This window comes from Drosophila santomea, unplaced genomic scaffold (assembly GCF_016746245.2).
Source record: "Drosophila santomea strain STO CAGO 1482 unplaced genomic scaffold, Prin_Dsan_1.1 Segkk85_quiver_pilon_scaf, whole genome shotgun sequence".
Taxonomy (NCBI): domain Eukaryota; kingdom Metazoa; phylum Arthropoda; class Insecta; order Diptera; family Drosophilidae; genus Drosophila; species Drosophila santomea.
The window spans coordinates 957,714-979,816 of record NW_025319021.1 but is presented as its reverse complement, the minus strand read 5'-3'; the positions used below and the strand labels follow the sequence as shown (position 1 = coordinate 979,816).

General features: G+C 41.2%; 1 pseudogene; it reads left to right on the top strand.

Annotated features, from left to right (window-relative positions):
• Positions 1–3,681: 3,681 nt before the first annotated feature.
• On the top strand, positions 3,682–14,455 carry LOC122756641 (annotated as a pseudogene).
• The last annotated feature ends 7,648 nt before the right edge of the window (positions 14,456–22,103 follow it).

The window sequence follows — 22,103 nt, the reverse complement described above, 5'->3', positions numbered from 1 at the left end:
AAATCTGCGCTTTGTCGATTCGAAGGATAAGCCGAAGAAACTCGGGTTTCTTTTTAAATGGAAACTTCACCTCAAAACGACCAGACGAAAACCTATGTACGGTTTGCTCAAAGTGCTGCTCGCAAGCAAGTTGTTCAGCTGTATAAACAGCCTTCGATCTCTCAGGAACGTGTTCCAATTCCCAAAATCGTTCCACCAGAGTCGAGAGAACTTACATTTTCATTGCCAAAGACGCTGCATACCTGAACGTATGCGCGTTGAGTGAACTTTCCCGAAACAATCCATCCTAGTAAAGTTTTCTGAAGTGAAGGATGTTCAGAACCCAATTTTATTTGGCCTACGCTTAAAAGATCGAAAAAGGATTCTGCGCCAATCAGTAAGTCCACTTTTGGGGGCTTGTGAAAGCGAGGGTCTGCCAGTTCAATGTTTGCCGGAATTCTCCATTGGGCACAATTGACTTCGTGATCGGGTTGATAAGATGAAATTGATCTTAACACCCAAAAATTGGTAGCGAAACTATGAGCACTGACGCGAGAATGAATTGACGTGTGGACTTTGTGCCGTACTACCGAGTCGTTTTTCCCAATAGTAGTGATATTTAGATATGATTCTTGCCTGTGTAACCGCAGACGCTGTGTTAAGTCCTCTGCCATAAAATTTAATTTAGATCCTGAATCTAACAGCGCTCGTGCTAATTGAAACTGTCCAAATCTATCCCGTACTTTAACGACAGCAGTAGCAAGAATAACTTGGTCAGTACTAGCAACATGACAAGAATGGGCTTGATTATTATGATCAACTGCTACTGAAGGTGCCTGGACATGCACTTGAGGAACTGATCCCGACGAAAATGGTTGCTGCTCTACCCCGTATCTGTGAAGAAGTGTGTTGTCAGGCTTAGAGCAAACACGACACTTTGTTTCTTTGCACTTCTTCACTGGATGTCCTGGATTTAAACAATTTATGCACAACCGATTGTAAAATCGAGCCGCTGAATCACCGATAAAGCCATAAAAGGTTGACAACTGCCTAAACTGTGATTTGTGGCTGAGCAATATCGACACTTTGAATCCGGTCTGCGGTATGTCTGTGTGCATGAGAAGGAGGATTTGGAATATCCCTTATTGGAAGCTTGGCTAGGCTTCCCTTTACTTTTGGTTGACTCCTCAGCAGCTAGATGTTGATATCTTCGATTCAATTGAATCGCACAATCGGACCATGTTGGTAGCGTGTTATAATCAAGCTGATCTTCAAATCGGGATTTTGTAGTGTGATCTACCTTGCACAATGCAATGTGAATAAAAATTGCGTTATTTATGTCCTTTTCACTACCCAACGACTGCAATGACGAATAAAGGGCCGATATTTGGTCAATAAGGAACCTCAAGCCTGATGCAGATGGTTTCGATAATTGAGGGAGGTCAAACAATTGAGAAATGGTGTCAAAAAAAATCAAGCATTTATTGTCGTAAACGTTTTTCAGACTAGCCAATGCCTTCTCATAATTTAAATACGAAATTTGAAACGCCTTTACAGTTCCTAATACATCGTCTGTTAGACATGTCAGCAAATGGTTGAATTTTTCGATATTTGTAAGAGACGGGTCATTATGCACTAAGCTCTCGAAAAGACTTATAAAATTTTTAAAGTCGGAATGTTTTCCACTGAACTTGGGCAAATTCATTTTTGGTAAATAGGACGAATGACGAAACCCACTGTTATCCCCGTGACTAAGTCTCGGAGCCTCGACTCGAGTCATTGCGGACCGATATAAAGCCTTTGTGATTATGCACATATCCTCGACAGACGCTCTTAAATCATTTCCTGGGTTTAGCACATGAATGTCTGAATATCGATTAATTTTTCACAATATGTTTCGAGAAGTTGCATTCGGTATTCAGTTGAAAACCATCGAACGAAATAGTTTTTTCCTCAAATGCAGTTTTCATACGTCCAATATCGCTCATAACCCTATCGTGTTTTTGCATAGCCACTATTAATTTAAAATTAAGCTTTGCCGATACTTCCTTTTCTTTTTCCATTTTTTAAATGAATTGGAATAAATAAAAATAATCCTGTCCAAGTTACGGGGTTTGGACTTTCACCCGCTCTCCGCTCCCTCTTACGCTGTCCCGCTCTTCACCACAGAGTCTTCACAGAGAGTTGGAAAATTCCAGGACAGCAGCCCCCTACAACCAATCCATTTGAGCCAGATCACCTGGATTTTGAAGTTTGTCCACCAGCGAAAAAATTATAAGATAGGTACGAAATTTCCATTCCTTTTAATTGCCGGTCTTTAGCAAAAGGTTCGAATATCCAATTTCGTTCAATTTGCCTTTCACCCTTATTCGTGAAAATTTCTAAGTCCAAATTTCATAATATATTTAAATATTCATCCAGTCCGAAAAGTGCAAAATTCCAAATGTGAAAAAGTGAAAATAATTTGTGCCAAGTTCAGTGAAAATTTCTAAGTCAAAAGCTCTGCCAAAAGTGGCAAAAATTCTGTTCTCGTTTCACTGTGTCTAACGCAAGCCAAATTCTTTTCGCAACACATTTTTGGTTTAACTCCGCAGTCTACTTAATATAATACAATTTGCTTTGCTATCGAAGAATACAACAACGAAACAAACAACACATACCCTCTGGCCATTCCAAATAAAATATTAATTAAACATTTACCCGCCAGTTCCATATATATTACATCAATATATACTACATTCATATATATTACATATATTACAACATATATTACATCAACATATACTACATCCATATACATTGCATATATTACATCTACATATACTACATCCATATATATTACATATATTACATCAACAATACTACATCCATATACATTGCATATATTACATCTACATATACTACATCCATATATATTACATATATTACATCAACATATATTATATCCACATATATTACCGACATACATTGCGCATATTATCTGCATTCCTTTTAAACATATACCACAGTGTAAATTGTTTCCCGTCGGCAAATCCAAACCACAAATAAAATTTATTCCAAGTGCCGACGCGGAAAAGGCGTTTTGTTTTCCATCAATTTTTTCCGTAAATTTCCAAATTAATTTCCGAGCAATAAATTAAAAGCGGTTTTTTCTCTTTTTTATAACAAATAAATTTTGCAATATTTATTAAATTATTTTTTTTTTAATTTTCAAAAAATTTTAAAAAAAACTACAAGACAATCATTTTTTTTTTTTCATCCATAAATAAATAATAGTCGTTCACCCGACAAATATTTTTTCCTGTATTGCTTGGATATTAATTTATGTTTGTTTTAGAAGTACTTACAACGGGGAGAAAAGACTCCAATTCCACATTCCATTTTCTCCGTTTCCAGTTGTAAACAAAAAAATAAAATTTTCTTCGTTATAATAAACATTTTATATTACCGTGTTCTACATTCCAAGTGTTCCAACCGTAAATCAGGTGGACTTAATTACCATAAATCAAAGGTCATTTATACAATTCGCTGTTCACTCCGAGTCACCTGTCCAATTAGTCGAAACTACGGCGTTTCCACTTCGTAAATTTTACACCACTTTCTCACCCATTACATCTTATAGGGTCTTTTTATCTGTCTACATTTTGAAAAGTGTGACCGGGCTCCAAAACCGCTTCCCTTCCATTTCGTATTTCTTCGATTATGCCCATCGGGGACGATAAGAAGAAATTGTCCGCTGACAAACCCAGGTCTATTTTTTCACCACAAGGGCCCAAGAGTCCAAGAATCCCAAGCATTTCGGTGAAAACGCCTGCGCAGATTTCCGACGACTGTTCTACTCCATCCAAAGCCACAGTACAGCGCACAGCTAAAAATATGGCTGCTTCCAATCTAGCGCTAGCCAAATTCATTTCGGTTTCTGACCGCTTAAGCGAATTTCAGGCTCAGATTAACACTCCGGAATCCGCAGCTCCAACCGTCACGATGCTTAGCGTCCGTCGCGACCAAGTCCGAACCCTATGGGACAAGGTTGAAAAGGAATTCGACATCTGCTCAGAGTGCCTTGTGTCAGCAGGCGAAGGGGCAGCAGGCAACATACCTATTCTCAGGGCTAAATACAGTTATTGCTATTCAGTCTATGAAAGGTGTGTTGCCCAGCTTGTGATAAAATCGAGCAGGGCACGTCTCAGTCCGTCCCAGCCGCGAACGCTGCGCCCCAGGCCTACATTTCCTCTGGCTGTCGGTTGCCTCCATGCGATACAGAAGTTTTCGCAGACGACTATCTTCGCTGGCCGACTTTCCGGGATCTTTTCACAGCCATTTATATCAATAATCCACGGCTGACTCCGGTTGAAAAGTTATTCCATTTAAATGCCAAAACAAGTGGCGACGCGCATGCCATCGTTTCGATTTTGCCTCTCACCAACGAGGGTTTCCGCTCTGCGTGGGAAAACCTAATAGAGCGTTTCGAAAATAAACGATTGTTGGTAAACAGTCAATTGAAAATACTGTTTAATGTGCAGTCGATACCACAGGAATCTTGGGCGGTCTTGAAGGTACTGCAAAGTACTGTTCAAGATTGCTTGACTGCGTTAGAACTGTCAGGCATCAACACTGAGAACTGGGACTTCCTGCTGGTATATCTGTGTTCATCCAAGCTCCCGAAGATAACTCTCTCCTTATGGGAGCAGTCGCTACATAAGAAAGCCGACATCCCGACATGGGCAGAGCTGAACACCTTCCTCGCAGAACGTCATCGAATCCTAGAGGCCATCGATGATGTGAGACCGTCCGTACCAAGTCAGTCGCACTCCAACGCGATGAACTCAAGTGGGCCCTCTAGAAAACTAAATTCCTATGAGACGAAAGTGGCTTCAAAATCGAAAAGTTGCGACTTGTGCAACAAGGAAAACCATCCTGTCCGTGTATGTCCGCGTTTTCTCCAAATGTCGGTTGACGACCGGTCAGCCTACATTAAACGGAAGCAGTTATGCTTAAACTGCTTTGCAAAGGGACATCAGCTTCGTGAGTGCAAAAGCACGCACAATTGTTTTACTTGCCGTGGCCGGCATCACACGTTGTTGCACCGAAACAACCTCTTTTCCAGCAGCTCAAGCCCTTCAAATCCTGCAATTTCCGCTAATCAGGCCAATTTCGTTCCAAATGAGCAAGCCGGTGTTCAAAATTATTTCGCCACGGGCTCAAGAGCTATCCTTCTTGGCACTGCCATAATCAATATTTCCCATCTTGGCACTAACTTTAAGGCACGAGTTACCTCCCTTTAAGCGTAGGTTCGGGAGATTTGATGAGTAGTTCCTAGTTAAGGTGGATAGAACCGTTCCCAAATAAACGTCTGTGGTTGTTAAGTTCTGAGTTCTCAATGAATCTTATTTTATTTCCAAGCTTTTCATTTGCCTTCTACATTTGGTTTCTTATAATAATCTGCTGACCGGGCTAAAATGGAAGTGGAGCGGATGCGTTTCGATGGGGCTGGTGTTTGTTTGTTTCAGCATTTAATGTTATTTGATACGACCACTTGGCGTTCCCGTGGTCGTACCAAAGTATTGCTGGATCTTTACTAGGTCTCCGGTTGACGAGGCGGCTTGGGCGGGGGACCGCCGAGGGAAAATGCTGAGTCGGTAACTCCTCCCCCCTCGGTCTGAACTACCGACCATAGCGGGGGCATAGCTGCTGTTATCATAGCAGGTTCAGCGATGGCGTGTGGTGTAACCTCTGGTTTGAAAATCGTTGTCTTTTTGGGAAGCAGGACACGACGAATATTACTATCATCAGTACGTCGAGCATCGTGTAGGTCGTTGTTGCATGGATCGTGGTTCCCCACTGCATTCTGCTGATCTGTACCTTTGTTTCTAGGTCTTCCATCCTCAGCTCGTGTATTCCCAACTCTTGGGTTGTCCTGTTCCTCTCTATCCGAGGTATGTCTAATCCCAATTTCGCTGTGCTAAGTCCTTCTTCCGCTTCATACTGTACGTTGTTGACCATCACTTTGCAGTTGGTAAATCTTATAAGGACTGATCTATTTAATGTCTTATCAACTCCGCAATCTGTCTGAAGTTTGACATTCTTCCCGTTGAAAATTACGATGTAGCCGGTCTCCGGTTCGAACATTATTGTAAGTAGTCCGACGTCCTTCGTTTCGCATTCCGCATCCTGCCCACTTAACAGCTTCCTAATACATTTAGAATTAATCTGGCTTATTCTCCTATCATTCTTACAAATATACATGTTTCTTACTAGCTGGCATTTTTCTTTGTAGTAAAGTATTTCATTCCCATGAATCGCCACATAATTTGGAGTTATCACAAATTCTGTGCCGTTCATGGGAAGCGGTATTAACCTTCTGAACGCAAATATTTCATTTTTAAACAATGGTAATTTGATCGAAAATATTACATCTGTGTTATTCATAATCGCACTTAATTCTAGAAACTCATACATGTGTTCGTCTGATACCAATTGTATCCCTTGTCTCTCCAACTCTTGGACACACTTGTCCGTTTCCTTCTTGTCAAACAAACAGCAACAGGCTCTCGGTCACGTCATTCAAGTTTAATCCTAGCATATCTATAGTGAGCGAAATTCTGTCAATATACTCCAATCTATAAATTCTCCTATCCTCTTCTACAAAGGACTTACTTATGGCATTATTATATTTGTTAATAAATGCATTTACTCTGCTTTGCTCCTCATTTATGTATTTCGTTAAATTTTTGAACATGAAACTGACCTTGTTGCCTGTTCTCTCTTGTGAGTTAATACTCTCTCTCAATTTCTCCTCTTCTTCTGTCATTTTTCTTATTTCCTCTTCTAATTTTTCGGCGTCATTGGCGTTTAAATTCCCCGTTATTGCCTTGACTACCGAACCCAATCCGTTTATCAATCCCCTTGCTCTTCTATGTCTAGGCCAAATTCCTTCCAGCCTTGTATTCAACATGTGTAGTTTGTTTTTAAGTGATCTAATTACGTCCCTTGTTCCCGATTCGTCTTCAACTTCTCCAAGTGTCTTTTCTATACCACCTATTATTTCCTTGTAGTCCTGCAGCTTCACGATGTGTATATATGTTTGGTACGTTTGTACTACCCTTGCCGTTCCCATTTCTATCTGGGCCAATGGGTCGTTTTTCTCCAAGGGTGTTATCTCAAACCTGCCTCCTTCAGCCATGGCCATGGACCACCTGCGAAATTATTCATTTGGTTTAGAAATTCTTCGGATTTTCTCCTTGTGAATTTTCTGTGGTTTGGTTGATGTCAGTGTTAGGTTGTTGTCTTCTAACACCTTGTGTTTAGAGAATATGGGGGTGAGTTTATCCCTCCGGTTCTCTTTTCGAAATACTATGTTTCCCACCTGTCTATCCAAGTTAGCTGCCTCAATTCTCTTCGCCTTTTGGTTTTCTACTCTTTCTTTTACCTTTGGATAAATCTCGGCCTGAAACGCATTGATTTTCTGTAAATAATCATGTTCATTACTGAAAGTCACGTTATTCAGAAACTCCTGCGTTCTGCCTGTGAATAGTTCTTGAGGTGTCAACTTCGTTGCTGAATGAATGGCGTTATTGTAAGTTATAAACGCTTCGTTCAGTATCTCTTCGTGTCGAATCTCTAACTTCCCTGCCTTCTTGTTCTCTGTAATCAAACGGGATGCTGTTACTACATTTCCTTTCCCCTTCTATAGTGTTTAGTTCGAAATGTTGTGTGGACTTAAATTCCACAACATTTATTGGTTCTTCCAGAAATAATTCCTGGTCCGACTCTGCATAATTCGTCACTTCCATCCAGCTCTGCCCTGCCGCTGCCCTATAGATACCTTCTGAAATTTCCAGGTCTTCCTTTAATATTGTTCTGTTTATTATGAAATCCCCATCGTTCAGTCGTACCGGAACAGATATAACCATTTTCGATTCGGCTTCTATCGTATACAATTCTGACGGTCTGTAGGCCTCAAACTGAATCTTCTGTTTCGAATTTGCTACCTCAAACCACCCGTTCTGCATATCGATAACCGCCTTCAACTGCTGTATCATATCTATCCCGATCAACCCCTCAAAGAATTGATGAAATTTAAAAAGAAACATTCTTATTTTACCAACTCCGCCTAACTCCGCGAACATCGGTAAAAATGCCTCCCTTTCAACCTCATGCGACTGCGTGATGGTTTTAATGGCTATTGGGTCTTTTAGTTTCCTCACGTACTGTGGGTGCACTAATTCTGGTCGAATAAAAGAAAAGGTAGATCCTGTATCGATTAACAATTTTATTGATGTTTCTGGCGTAATCTTTACTACCAAATAGGGCAACGTTGAATGGCTTTTCCTAGGTCCTAAATATCCTGTGGATGGTTCGAGGCACCATTTCCTCATACCATTTAATTTTCTCGCTCCTCAGCATTATGCTGTTCTCGCCTGTTTTGGTTAAACTCACTAAGGCTTTCTTTAGAGTCATAACCCTAGTGTAAAGGGCTTCTACGTCCAGTTTCTTTTCCTTGATATGGGTCAGCTCCATTATCAAATCTTGCTCCGATCTCTTGTCTTTAAAATGGGAGACTAATATTCTCTTGATCTGATCCCAATTCAACTCTGACTCGTCCAAGTCTAGGACCTTGTCCGCCGCTCCTACTATCTTGCTTCGGAAGTGCTCGAAGTGCTATCACTCCTTTATTCGATCTTTCTTCCCCCTTGATCAGGCTCAATATCTGCTCCACTGCTGCTATAAAACCATCTAACTTTCCCCCTTCGCCATCATATTTCGGAATAATTTCCACCAGGTCTATTACCTTGATGGCCTCTAGTACGCTCGCTGGCTTCCTAACCTCCTGTCCTCCTGTTGGATTCGACATAGTTATCTCACGTATATGTATTGTTTGTGTTAGTGCTACTGTCTTGTGTACCTTCTCTCAATATTCTGACTTATTAATTAATAGAAGTGTGTTGTTTGTGTAAAGCGGTGAATCGCTGTGTGCTTAGTATAGCTGTGTAGTTTACTTAAAGATACGAGTTGAATTCCGAATTGCTTGTATATAGTGTGTAGTGGATCCTCGAGTGTCCGTGTGTGAAATGTAGTTCTGTAATTAATTATTATGAGTAATTTCCTCCTTCTAAGGTTCAAAATTAATTTAGCAAAATGGGGTTTAATAATACTTGTCGCTTGCTTTTCCTTTCTTTATTTATTTGCTTATTTCTTTTATTTATTTTGTTTATTTTATTTATTTTATTTATTTTATTTATTTTATTTATTTTTATTTATTTTATTTATTTTATTTATTTTATTTATTTTATTTATTTTATTTATTTTATTTATTTTATTTATTTTATTTATTTTATTTATTTTATTTATTTTATTTATTTTATTTATTTTATTTATTTTATTTATTTTATTTATTTTATTTATTTTATTTATTTTATTTATTTTATTTATTTTATTTATTTTATTTATTTTATTTATTTTTTTATTTTATTTATTTTATTTATTTTATTTATTTTATTTATTTTATTTATTTTATTTATTTTATTTATTTTATTTATTTATTTATTTTATTTATTTTATTTATTTTATTTATTTTATTTATTTTATTTATTTTATTTATTTTATTTATTTTATTTATTTTATTTATTTTATTTATTTTATTTATTTTATTTATTTTATTTATTTTATTTATTTTATTTATTTTATTTATTTTATTTATTTTATTTATTTTATTTATTTTATTTATTTTATTTATTTTATTTATTTTATTTATTTTATTTATTTTATTTATTTTATTTATTTTATTTATTTTATTTATTTTATTTATTTTATTTATTTTATTTATTTTATTTATTTTATTTATTTTATTTATTTTATTTATTTTATTTATTTTTATTTATTTTATTTATTTTATTTATTTTATTTATTTATTTATTTTATTTATTTTATTTATTTTATTTATTTTATTTATTTTATTTATTTTATTTATTTTATTTATTTTATTTATTTTATTTATTTTATTTATTTTATTTATTTTATTTATTTTATTTATTTTATTTATTTTATTTATTTTATTTATTTTATTTATTTTATTTATTTTATTTATTTTATCTATTTTATCTATTTTATCTATTTTATCTATTTTATCTATTTTATCTATTTTATCTATTTTATCTATTTTATCTATTTTATTTATTTTATTGTCTAATACCCTGCATGCTGAAGCTAGCTGTTCGGCGTGCCGCCTAATACGTGTGAATGTTAGGATCGCTGGATTTTAATTTATCCTTCCCAGTTTGATTATTGTTAATATTCCACGGTATATTTTCAGATAACCACCCCTACGCTAAGCGGCCGCCCTGTACATTACAGTGCGCCGCCCAATACGTCTGAATGGTTACCGCCCCTTCCTCTAATCAACCGAATTCTTCCTCATGCTAGGCGGCCGCCCTGTACAGTGCCCCGCCTAATACATGCGACCGAATCGGCTCTGTTTAACTTCTACATCGGGCCATTTGGCTCGACCATTTCCCCTTTGTCATACACTCGAACTTGTTGGCACTCCCCACAGCACCAACTTCTCTTGCTCTCGACCGACGGCATGACGTCGTTCGACGGTCTTCGATCGGCGAGCCTCTTCGTCGCATCGAACTTCCGACAGCCAACACCGTTCTCTACCGGTCGTTCGTTTGATCGAACCGTTCTCTGCGACTTCGAGCCACGACACCTACCACCGGCCGTTTGTTCGTTCGAACCCATTTTTTCATTTCTTTAAACACAATTGAATTAATTTAATTCTTTATTTAAACCACACCAAGACTATGGCCTTAATTATGTAGTATTTCTTTATATATATATTATTTGATTTGGCTCATTTAGCTTTCCTTTGTTACTATTATTTTTAGTTATATTGTTTTGCACTTGCGTTTCTTATTTCCCACTGCTTTGGTCATTTCTAATTGGTCACTTGCGGCTATTACTTCCACCTCCATTTCACACTTTTCACTCTACTCACAGTTATTCCTTACAATGCTAATATTAACATTAACTCCATGTCCTGGTCGTCACGAAATCTGATGACTCGTCCTTAGGCCTGGAACCTCCGACTGCGCCAGTTACCTCCCTTTAAGCGTAGGTTCGGGAGATTTGATGAGTAGTTCCTAGTTAAGGTGGATAGAACCGTTCCCAAATAAACTTCTGTGGTTGTTAAGTTCTGATTTCTCAATGAATCTTATTTTATTTCAAGCTTTTCATTTGCCTTCTACATTTGGTTTCTTATAATAATCTGCTGACCGGGCTAAAATGGAAGTGGAGCGGATGCGTTTCGATGGGCCTGGTGTTTGTTTGTTTCAGCATTTAATGTTATTTGATACGACCACTTGGCGTTCCCGTGGTCGTACCAAAGTATTGCTGGATCTCTACTAGGTCTCCGGTTGACGAGGCGGCTTGGGCGGGGGACCGCCGAGGGAAAATGCTGAGGCGGTAACTCACGCGCCCCGATCGACTCCGGATCAGAGGCGACATTCATAACCGAGCGACTATTCAATCTAATTAGATTGCCATTCCAGGTGGTTCAAGCCCAAGTCTCGGGCTTAAATCAAACAGTAGCTGCTCAGTCCAAGAAGCTCTGCAGTTTCACCATCCGATCTCCGACTAGGCCCGCGTTGCAGTTGGAGACGACGGCCTATGTCCTCCCTCAACTAGCCGGAAATCTGCCTTCCTACCCAATTCCGCAAAATTTCCTTCGGGATCTTCCCGATTTTCCACTGGCGGATCCGAAATTCTATGAGAGCGCACAAATAGATGTCCTTATCGGAGCCGACATTCTGCCTTCGGTGCTTCTGAGTGGAGCAAAAACCAACATCTGTGGCTCTCTCTTGGGGCAAGATACCATTTTCGGCTTGGTACTAACTGGGCCAGTGTCAGCCTCAGCCCAAAGCAGAATTTCCTCTTTTTCGACACAGATCTCCCACGCGTACGATAATTCACTGAACAAACTACTCACAAAATTTTGGGTGCCTTTTCGCGACCCAGAAAATATCGGTTCCGGGCTAGGGCATTCTAGGTCTTTCGCGTTGGCTCAGTTCTTAAGAAATGAGCAGCGTCTAAAAAGAGATGAGGCCTTGAAAGCGAGATACGATTCGGTGATCCAGGAATATCTCGACTTAAAGCACATGCGACAAGTTCTTTCTACCCATGATTGCAACGCCTATATGCCACATCACGCCGTCTTAAAACCGGAAAGCGTAACTACTAAACTCCGTGTAGTATTCAATGCCTCCAGCCCTTCATCGAATGGTACAAGTTTAAATGATATCCTTTATGCTGGCCCTGTCTGACTTGGCCATTCAAATTCTGAAGTGGCGCTATTTCCGATACGTGCTTAGCGCCGATATCGAAAAAATGTAGCGGCAGATCTGGGTAGATCCGAAACACACTCCATTCCAAAGAATACTTTTCTGAAATACTAGAGGGGAAATCAGAGATTTTGAATTGAAAATAGTAACCTTTGGAGTCAATTGCGCACCTTTCCTGGCCATCCGAGTACTGCAGCAGCTAGCAGCTGACGTAGAACTCAGCCATCCAAAAGCTAGCAATATCATTCGAAATTTCATGTATGTGGATGATGTTCTAGCCGAAGCGGACTCCACGGAAGAAGCTCAGCTCATGGTGCAAGAGCTTAGAGACGCTCTGAATTCCGCCGGATTTCCATTAAGGAAATGGACCTCCAACCAAAGGGAAGTACACAAAACGCCGTCCTGTCCCGAATTGCCAAATTGTTCGACCCTGCAGGCTGGTTAGCGCCGTTTATCTTTCGAGCTAAAATATTCATTCAGGAGATTTGGCTACAGGAGCTTGGGTGGGACGAAGACATTCCAAATGAGCTTTTTCAGCGATGGCTTAATTTTCTCCAAAGTTATTCGTTTTTAGAGCATATACGCATTCCACACTGGCTCTTGTTTCATCCAGATTTCAAGGTCGAGCATCATGGCTTTTCCAATGCACCTCAAAAGGCTTATGGGGCGGCAATATATGTCCGCGTAGAAGTGGGCAGCACCATTATGGTGCAACTCCTAACCGCGAAAACCCAGGTAGCACCAGTCAAAACGGTTTCGCTCCCAAGACTGAAGCTGTGCGGAGCGTTATTGCTTTCCGAAATGGCTGCAGCCATCATTCCGCAGATGCCTACGATTAACTCCGAACTTTACTGTTGGACGGACTCCACGATAGTGCTTGCATGGTTAAGCAAGCCAGCGTGCCAGTGGACCACATTTGTAGCCAATAGGGTGACGAAGATCGCCCAGGCCACAAAAACAGAGAATTGGTCTCATGTTCAATCAGAGCATAATCCAGCAGACCTGGCAAGTAGAGGAGTTTCCCTCCAAGATCTAGCCGATAGCCAGTTATGGTGGCACGGACCGACTTGGTTGCAAAATCCACGCAACCAATGGCCAACTCAGGAGAAGCGTGCTCCAAAAGTTCATCTCGCAAAAGCTCCTTCTGAAGAGTTGTTGGCACGTTTCTCCAAGCTTGAGAAAGCTATACGGGTCCTTGCTTATGTTCATCGCTTCATTCAGCGGTGCAGGAAGCGGACATCTCCATCTGATGTGTATTTGCTGGCCACTGAAATCGCCGCCGCCGTGCGGTTCCTAATTTCGAACACTCAGCGCAGAGAATTCCCTGTGGAATATCACTGCCTAAGTGAAAAGCGTCCAGTGCCAAGTTCAAGTGCCATCCTAAGCATGAACCCGTTTTTAGATCCGCAAGGACTGATCAGGGCGTGCGGCCGTGTGGCGGCTTCCGAAAGCATTCAATACAATGAACGGCATCCAGTGATTCTTCCGTATAACTGCCTGCTTACTCGCCTCCCTGCGATTTTCACTCATCGCATAACTCTCCATGGTGGTAACCAGCTAATGGTGCGCCTCATCCGGTCGAAATACTGGATTCCGAGAATTAAGAACCTGATGAAAGCTGTAGTAAATTCGTGCAAAGTATGTGTGATCCACAAAAAGCGGTTGCAAAGCCAACTGATGGGTGTCCTGCCCAAAGAAAGAGCATCGTTCTCCCGACCGTTCACGTATACTGGCATGGATTACGCCGGTCCGTTTAATATAAAGAACTGTACGGGAAGAGCATGTCTTATTACAAAGGGGTATGTGTTAGTTTTTGTTTGTTTCTCCACCAAGGCCATCCATTTAGAGCCTACATCTGACTTAACGACCGAAAAGTTTCTTGCCGCTTTCGCTCGTTTTGTATCCAGAAGAGGGTGTCCACGTCAAGTCCAGTCAGACAATGGCAAAACCTTTGTTGGCGCTGCCACCCTGCTTTCCCGCGATTTCCTTCAAGCCGTAAAAGAGTCGGTGACGAATGCCTATAGTCGTCAAGAGATGCAATGCCAATTTATTCCTCCGGGGGCACCCCATATGGGAGGCCTTTGGGAAGCAGGCGTAAAAAGTTTTAAGACGCTATTTTACAAATGCACTGCCACACAAAAATAGAAGCGTGCCTTAACTCCAGGCCGCTCTCTCCTATGTCTGAGGATCCGACAGATTTGCTGGCTCTGACGTCAGGTCATTTCCTGGTCGGGGGACCCCTTATGTCCACGGTGGAACCCAAGTAAAGGGAGAAACGAAATCCATTCTTAATCGGTGGCAGCATTTGAAAGCTCTCCATCAGCAGTTTCGTGTGCGATCGAAAGAAGAGTACCTCAAAGAACTCCACAAGCGCATTAAATGGCAGGCCCCGTCCAAAAATCTCCGCATCGATGACATGGTCGTCATCAAGGACGACAACTTACCCTCTAATGAGTGGCGGCTCGGCAGAATTGAGTCTGTTTTACCAGGAGCCGACGGCAACGTCCGTGTAGTAAATATCTGTACTGCACGTGGAGTTGTTAAACGTCCAGTGGCAAAAGTGGTGCTTTTGCCGACGGAGTCTTCCGAATCTCCACAATAATAGGCGCTCCTCTCGTCCTTAGTTGTAGTTCACTAGCACTAATCATCCATTATTTTTCATTTCGTTTTCGATCTCCTTTCGACATTCAACTACGCGCAGCATGGCCCCTCGTCAACAAAACGCACGCAGTGCTCGTGCCTTGGAGAGCAGACGTACCCGAGGTATTCAATCCTACCGATGCCGAGTCTGCCGCGGTGTCCATCCTCTTCGGAAGTGCGCGAGGTTCCTAAAGTTCAGCGCTGAAAAGCGTCTGCGAGCAGTCCTCATTAACAAATACTGCGCCAATTGCCTCGCTCACGAGCATTCCACGGGAGACTGCCGAAGCGGTGATCGTTGCAAGAAGTGCAACCGATCCCACCACACGCTGCTCCACATGCGCAAGCGCGCTCGCGTCTCCAACCGGTGCCAACCCGGCAAGCAGCTTCTGCCTCGTCCCAACGTTCCCGCCGGCAAAATCCGCCAACTCAGCGTAGGAGTTCACCGCCACGACGCCCGGAATCGACCACGCCAGGCCTATCGCTCTCGTCGCTGCCGCAACGCCACAGCGTGAACATCCTTCCGACAGCGCTGGTCATGTTGGAGACCGGGACGAAGACCTTCGAGACCGCAGCACTTATCGATCCGTGCACCCCCATGAGCTGCATCGACGCTTCGTTGGCGTCAGCCTTTACGCTTCCGATGACCAATGTTGGCGACGAAAAGGTCTGCACGACGACGATTCGCTCCAGGATCGACGCGAACACTAAGCTAAAGGTCGTGCTCAAGATCGAGCCCAGTGTGCGGATCCGCACACCTGTCCGGGCATTGAGCGACACAGTGGTGTCCAAGTTCCGGGACATCATGCTGGCTGATGACCAGTTCCGTCGGCCTGCTACCGTCTCCATGGTCTTAGGAGCAGATGTTTATCCAAAGGTTATCCAATCTGGATTCCTGACCTTCGACGAGGGAATGCCGGTCGCTCAGAAAACTGTTTTTGGGTGGATCGTGTCCGGTGCCTGCCGCCTGCCGTAGAATGGCTATGTTGCAACCCCAGTGATTGCAAGGGGGGCGGAATGTCCAAGTTACGGGGTATGGACTGTCACCCGCTCTCCGCACCCTCTTACGCTCTCCCGCTCTTCACCACAGAGTCTCCAAGGAGTCTCCGCTGCGCTTGGGAGAGCCTAACTAATTAGAATAAGCACCAGTATAAAAACTAATTTCGCCGAATAAACATACGCCCGGTCACGCCCGCGCAATTACGAAAAGTCTAGTGTTCGCTTTTCTTCGAGTGTTTCCATTTCAGCATATTTGGAAAATTCCAGGACAGCAGCCCCCTACAACCCATCAAATCCAAATACTAGTAAATTTCCGAAACAAGGGTTAAATCACACACGTAAATGAGCACGAAACCAATTTTTAATCGATGCCCAAATATAAAAACTTGATTTCCAAATTCAAATTCAACAATAAATTTTATTGGGTTATATGAGGGTTAACTGTGCCAAAGAACCACCGAAATGCACAAAATGTGTAGTTTGTATGTGTATGTATGTACCGATGATGGGTAAAACCAAAGCCGAAAATGCACAAAATTTGAATTTTATGACACATAAACTGTGCGAAATATTTAAGTAGATCCCATTCGGGTTAAATATGCCCACAAACACCGCCGAAAAATGTAAATAAATGTAAATTGGTCGAACATTACATAACATAACATAACATAAGAATTTCATAATAGTTCTAAGATCTCTTATACTTTAAACTTAAACTACTGCTCCAACACGAACTATGCCTAAGGTTAGAAATATTTTAAATAATAATGCAAGGCCATATGGGGTCGTGTTATGAAAAAATAAAAATAAAAGAATGTCCTTTCGTAACGGGCGCTCTAGTATTTCAAGATCGGTTAATTTCAATTCGTGTTATGCGAATCACGTGTTTGGGGCTCCAAGGCGAGGCCACCACCGCAAAAAAACACAGTTGCCACTTAAAATTTTGGGACAGTATGGGAACAGATCACGTCTCCGATCAGACGACGCTAGTAAGTAGTTGCGCTTAACCTTTAACTCTATTAAGAGGACTTGCACAATGATTTAGCAGGAATATTTTTCTGGTTACGAAAAGAGCGAGACTGTAGCCGCGTGGGCATTTAAATACCACCAAATTCAAATAATTAATATAGCTGTGCTTCTATTGGAAAGTTGGAAGGCGCTCTCAGTGTTGGGCAACGTTTTTGGACGTGTAAACCGATGATTGGACTGAGGTTATCGACCACAGCCTAAAAGCATACCCACTTTACTGAACTAACACAACCTTAGAGTCAAGTTCTCGGTTGCAAGTGGCCAACATTGCATTTATAATTTTTTTCTATTTGCAAATTCTTCTCGCTTTCCATGCCGGCCATTACACCACTCGATAATATTTCTTCGTAAGATGCATTATTAGCGGGAATTAGCTTTGAATGTCAACGTTCCTACCTCTTTTCCTTGTAAATTCTCAAGCTGGTTATAACAATTTCCCAGTTTCATTTTGATTCGGAACTTTACAAATTGTGGGCCTAATTTCGAGTTAAAATTCTGCGCGAATTTGCTTTGGGCAAAATTTCGACGGAATACATCCTGTCCTTCCTTAAAGGAAATGGGTTTCGCGCGTAGGTTATATTGCCGCACATTGCGATCATAGGCACGACGAATATTGGCCTGAATGTCTTTTCGAATGATGGCTAAATTGTCAGATCGGGAAATCGGTGTTATCGGTTCTTCCAATAGGGATAAATTCTTAAGCAGTTTATAATCAGATCCATGGGTAATCATATCCAATCCAACATCTTAACGAACATGAGATACTAGTGATGTTTCTGTCCCACTCGGTTTGGTCGGTTTTTAAGTAAGTGCGGATGGCAGCTAATAGGGAACGGTTCACTCTTTAGGCCGCATAACTTTGTGGTGAGTATAATGCGGAATAGACGTGGTTTACTCCTAATTCCGTAAGAAAGGCATTGAATTCCACAGCTTTAAATTGGACTCAATTGTCACTCACGATGGTTTCGGGAACACCTACACTATGAAAGACTTGTTTGAAAAGGAAATCTATGATTGCCGTTGAGGTAAATCTTTTTAGGGTTTGTAACCAAGGATATTTGCTAAAGTGGTCTAATACTATAAGCAATCCAACGTGTCCTTGCTTACTACGGGGATAGGGTCCGAGCAGGTCAATATATAGCCGTTGAAATGGTCGATACGATGGACAATGCTCACCCATGGGTGGACGTAAAGTGTAATTCGGGGCTTTGTTCTCCTTACATGCGTCACAGGATCGAATGTAATCTCTAACATCTTTTGCTATTCCGGCGTAGCCTCGCGATGGTCTTCTGCATTCCGGCATGGGAGGATGTAAGACTATAGTGTGCCTGTCGAAGCACTTTCGGTCTTAACGTTTCGGGAACCCCGAGTTTCCAGGACTGTTTGTCGTGAAACTCATTTCCGTCAGCGTGTTCTGTACGAATGTACAAAAATTTATCTTCTATATTAATGTCGGGAAATTTTTCCTCGCTATTCGTAAATTTAGCTTTTAGCGTCGTGTAGGTGTCCTCGTTAAACGATTCCGAGCTAAGGTCGATTATAGGGGCCATGTCTAATGCATTTATTTCGTTCTCAAATAGTCTAGACAAGGCATCAGGGACAATATGATCTTTTCCTTTTCGATGCGAGAATGAAAATTTAAACTGTTGCAATCAAAAAATCCACCTAGACAGTCTTCCTGTTACATTCTGTTGCCTCATGAGCCATAATAAGCTAGAATGATCGGTGACTACTTCAAAGTCCTGTAGATCTAAGTAGCATGCCGAAATCGCTGACGTCACAGTGAAGATAAAACTTATTCTCAAAGATAAAACTTCTTCTCAAAGTCTGGGTTTGTTAAAACCGGTGCTGAGGTCAATATGATTTTTAGTCTATCGATACTTGAGCTATACTTGAGCTTCTGGAGGCCAAGCAAATCTGACCTTTTTAGAAAGCACATCTGTGATTGGACATGTGAGATCCGCGAAATTGGGTATGAACCGACGGTACCAGCCACAAACTCCAAGAAATCCTCTTACTTGTTTCAGATTTTTGGGAGCTGGCCAATTTACTATACACGAGATTTTGGCTGGGTCCCTACGAATACCTCCACTACCAATGACGTAACCCAAATAATTGATGCTTGTTACTCCAAACTGGCTTTTGTCTACGTTAAGAGTAAGATTGGCCTTGCGAAATTCCTCGGCCAATCGAATCAGTACTACCAAGTGAGACTCAAAATCTTCGGACACAACGCGAAGATCGTCTAAGTACCCAAAGACACAATAGCGCAGAGTGGCTGGAATGATCTGATCCATTAAGCGACACATCGTAGATGGCCCGAATGGCATAACTTTAAACTGGTATAACGGTCGCCCTGGCACCGTGAATGCAGTTAAAGGTTTAGATTCAGCACGGAGCTGTATTTACCAATAAGCATCTTTTAAAACGAGCTTAGATATGATGTTAGCTTTGGGCAATCGGGAAAATATTCCGTCAATGCTGGGCAACGGATAAGCATCCTTTATGGTAGCATCGTAAAGCCTGCGTGCATCCAGGCAAAGTCGAGTTTTATTAGGTTTGACGACCAGACGCATTGTAGAACTCCATGGGCTTACAGAAGACTTAATAACATCTAATCGCAGCATTCGATCAATTTCTGCATAAAGTAATTTCTCTACTGCGGGACTGACTGGATAGACCCTCTGTTTAACGGGCTTTGCATTTTCGACGTCAATGCAATGTTCAATGAGTGAGGTGCGACCTAATCTCTCTGAAGCTTTTGGAAATAATTGCTTCACTACTGCTAGTCGCTGACTTTCAGACGACGTTAAGGGATACATGTTTTCCCCGGCCAACTTTTTGTCTGCGATTGGTACCTGTACGGATGATATAATATTTGGAGCAATTTGGAAAGTTCTCCAAAAGTCGTGGCCAAGAATAAGCCTTTGTTTGATACTGGCAATTATATACAATCGCAGGGGTCTCCTAACTTTATTGTAGGTTAGTTCGATGTCTAGAAACCCGGTTATGGTTTGGTTTTCACCGCTTGCTGTCTTAGCTCGCGATTTTATAGGTTTAAATTGAGAATGACTTGAAAAATCCTGTTGTGCTAGCTCTTCTCCAAGACAACTTATGTTCGCTCCTGTGTCCAACAGACCAAGTTCTGTTCCCCATGAACGATGTTTCAGCATAGCTTCGCAAATCACTTGATTTGTTAAAAATAGTGGAAATTTGTAATTGTTTATTTCTTCTAACCTAGGTCTGTCCAACAGACCAAGTTTTGTATACCCCATGAACGATACTTCAGCATAGCTTCGCAAATCACTTGATTTGTTAAAAATAGTGGAAATTTGTAATTGTTTATTTCTTCTAACCTCGGCATAAAGCAGCAATTTGTGCATCCGTTGGAGAATTTTTTCTACCTCCGAGCTATGATCTAACGCAAAAACCTTTCGGCGATTTGGAATTGATTTTGTCTTAACTTGTTCTGTCCGGCAACTGATTTCATGAGATGTTTTCACTCATTTGAACTAGGCCCCGTAAGTGTCCCACCGAATGCACGGGCTGATACAGCAACTTTTGCCTATTCTCGGGTAACAGGTTGTTCTTTAAGATTTCAATAAACTCCTCTTCTTAAATTTTTATCAATGCCTTATCAATTAAAGAAGCAACTGCCTCATAGGAAGCGGAATAAGGTTCACCGTGTTTTTGCTTTCGTGCTCTTATCAACTCCATGCTCATAAAGTCTGATCGATAGACCTTTTATTGTTGACGGAGTGACGCACAAATGTTTGACCAAACTATTCCACCTACCTGCTTGTGGTATCTCCAATACCAGGATCTAGCCTTACCGGTGAACAATACATGCATGTTCTTACACATACTTGTAAAGTCGTCTGTGAGCGCTTTAACTTTATATATAAATTCTTCAACGCCTAACCCGTCAGTAGATCTATCAAAATGTTTTGCATGATGTCGACTGTCTGCCGAGAACTTATTGAGGACGAACTGAAAGAGGCTTGTTACCGAGTCATGTCCGGCCCTTGGGAGTTGCTTGGTGTTGGTAGGTTCTGTATGGATAAGGACGATAAAACCCTGGTAATGGTTTGCTCTATCATATCTTGAATTGTATTATAGTCCACCGCCTGAGTTCGACGTGAGTCGATGGTTCTGACAGGTCTACCCGAACGGGGCCTACCACGAGGGTGTCTAGCAATACCCTCACGATGCTCGGTACTTTGACTAGCATCCAATACAGAACACGGAGCACCACTGGTATTCAAAGGAAGTGGTTCCGGTCTGTTGGCCGTATTAGCTTCTTCTAACTGGGCTAGAGCTCTGGCTAAGTTTTTAGTAGTTACTCCACGCTGAACCGGCGCTGTCAGCACAGGCAATGGTTGCGCTCGAAATGGCGAACAGTTTCCAACCACTACTTTAACCTCCTTTTTATTAATCGGAGCATTACAAGAATAACAACACGAATTCTCGGTTAACCAGGCTTCTACACAATTTATGTGAAAGACATGCTTGCACGCTAAATGATAACAAGGATGTTATCCATAGCCGTTGAACAAAGGGCGCAATTATTCTCCATATTACCTTCCGAAGAAGTTCTGGGAGGCGTATTCACTACTGGCATTGCTGGTTATCTTAATTTTTTTTTTCTTTAGATTGTATCCTGAATTTGACATTTGATGGAAACTTAATAAAATGGGGTAAATTGTATTAGCCTGAAGTATCTATAACTAGCTTTGAGGACTGGATTATTGAAAGTCTGATTTCCCGACTGAAACGAGTGCGTTGACTAACTATCTACAGGTTTCTGTTAGGCAAGTGGAAGCATTAAGCTTCATCCTCACAAGTTCCAGACAACAGACACTTCTAGATCGTATTTTTACTGACAATTCGCAACTCACAGAGCTATCAGATGTGTTTTGAGAAATTTTCAGCAGAATCGGCCTGTAGAAACAACACTCTTCCATCTGAGCGATCCTTAAGTATTGATATTCGATCAGATTCAAATCATCATTCAAAGCGTCCCTTTCGCTTGCAAATGAGCGACAGGTACCCTGCACAAACTTCTACCACTGAACAAAAGAGCATTAGAGTTAGGGACACAAGATTTCCGAATAGCTGATG